At 48.2% G+C, this 2,177-nt stretch overlaps 1 pseudogene; it reads right to left on the bottom strand.

Moving 5' to 3' along the window:
* Positions 1-966: 966 nt before the first annotated feature.
* Positions 967-2,136, bottom strand: LOC111722848 (annotated as a pseudogene).
* Between the last annotated feature and the right edge of the window lie 41 nt (positions 2,137-2,177).

Raw genomic sequence — 2,177 nt, 5'->3', positions numbered from 1 at the left:
TAGGTTTCCAAAACTTAGGGCCCAGCACAGCACACAGAGAAGACACCACTCTTAGTGGAACATTTATTGAGAGGAGTCCTATTGGGGTTTTTTGGAGGGAATAATTTTTACTGTCAGGAAATCCAGGGGAAGAATTTTTTAAATCTTCATGACCCGGTGTTCTCAGTACTGGTGGGCAACCCACGGCACTGGCCAACTTGACACTAATGGAAGGGGGTTTGTAGGGGGGCACAGACTCTCTGTGGGGCAGGGAGGGGGAATGCTCCTGACACAGTAGAGAGCTGCCCTTTGGGGGGGTAATTTTTTTCGTCCCTTGTGAATTCTGGGTTTACAAAACCAGAGCCAAAATTGAATCATCCACTTTCGGAAAGGACGGTCAGAAGAAGGCTTTCTCTTCAGTGGCAGGACCTGGAAGATTTGCTCCCACGTGTCTCTCCTAATGTCTTGTCATGCTGCTAGTAGGGGAGGGGCAGAAAAGACTGTCTGCCGCCTCAGCAGTGAGGATGTTCTCCATAAGCTCATTCTCGGTGTCAGAGGTGATTGTCTTAGGGCTTCCTGTCCTCCTTTGTCCACAAGTGATGAGGCAGGGAGGGAATGATCCTGGTGAAATAGAATTTGTTCTTCAGAACTTTTTTTCTAGAAAAACTATAGAGCTGCCTCTAGGGGGCTTGGAGATCCCAACTCTGAAATTTGTTTTTCCAGATGATCTTTTGGGCCATTCTCCAGGCTATGTCCCTGATTCCTCCATGCGTCCTTATTCTTAACTGGAAGTATTTCTTAGCATCTCTCATGAAAGCTTTCAGATTGGCTCAATCCAAAATCTTTAAGATCTATGCTGTGACCTTGAAACAAAGAAAACCCATGAGAGTCGAGGATGGCACTTGGACTCACATCTGTCAGGAGGTGCTCTCTGGGGATTTATAGTGGCAGAGACCCAGGCACACAGCCCGGTAGGCCAAAGCTCTGTTAAGTGAGCCTCTTTTGAAGGTGGGGCCCTATTTTCTTTGGAAGCCAACAGCTGGGAGAACAATCTCCAGCAAGGATAGAGATTGGAACATAGACCTTGGAGGACTGGCTAAACAAGGTAAGGTTGGGAACTAGAGAACTAAAGTCTTCCTGACCTTTCCTGATCATAGAGGATAATGACAATGGAGTGCCAGGACTTGTCCTGCAGAGCCCTGAGATTCCAGAAGAGCTGGATATACTTTTGCTCTAAATCACCTCCAAGGTCGCAGGATATGGGGGCTGCTGGGCCATGTGCAGCTCCTCCCCTTTGCCTTTCCTTGTCTAAAACAGAAGGGAAACTGCTGAGCTGTGCATGCTTCTGGCCAATTGATACTAACATTCTCCCTGAAGAGTTTAGTTGGTCGTCTGGCCTATTACTTTGGAAAAGTTGCTGCTTTCTTTTCCTTTTCCTTCCACGTCAGGAAATCACCCCTCTTTTCAACTCATCTCTCCAACAGTGCCAGAACATCAGGGTTGACAGGGAGAGGTGACCAGATACTACTACAAGTTGGCCTGTAGGGACTTCTGCAAACAAGGTCTCAGAAAGGTGGAGGGCAAGAAGCTCTTGCTTGAAATCACATTGTACCACATTGGAGGCAAAAGACTCCTAGGTGTGAGGCTGCCAGCAGGAGAAATATGACATTGCTAGGCTTTAGCGGTCACTGCCTCTGATTGTTGAGGCATAAGTGAACAATTCATTAGCACTATGTGGAAAAAACATCTCCAGAACAAGCTTCAATAAGATGGGAGTGTGTTTGGATTGAGTCATAGCTGAGGTGCTGTCTGGCAGTGGTGGAACAGATGGGGTTGGCAGTGTGTGAGGATGAGCATGGGAATTGGTGGGATCCATGGCCAGGGATAAATCTGGTAAGGAGTTGGTGTCTCGGGAAAGAAAGGCTGGTGTCAAATACCATGATGTCAAGTAAAAGGGTGATCAGGTGAAGTGAAAAACTGGAGGGTGGAGGGGAGAAGGCTCAGGCAGAGGGGATGGTGTTAGGTGCCCGGGACAGCTTGCTGAGGGCAAGGAGGACAGCGTGAGTGACAACGTCTTCACAGTAGAGCAAAGAGGGCCACAGAGGAAGCAGTGTCTTTCAGGGACTCCTGGGACACCAGTGGTTTGGCTTTAGCCATCAGTTTAGGGCACACCTCACACGGGGGTTCTAGACATAATG

This window comes from Otolemur garnettii, unplaced genomic scaffold, assembly GCF_000181295.1.
Source record: "Otolemur garnettii isolate 467f Iridium unplaced genomic scaffold, OtoGar3 scaffold00662, whole genome shotgun sequence".
NCBI lineage: Eukaryota > Metazoa > Chordata > Mammalia > Primates > Galagidae > Otolemur > Otolemur garnettii.
The sequence above is the reverse complement of the archived record's forward strand: the minus strand, read 5'-3'. Positions and strand labels throughout refer to the sequence as shown.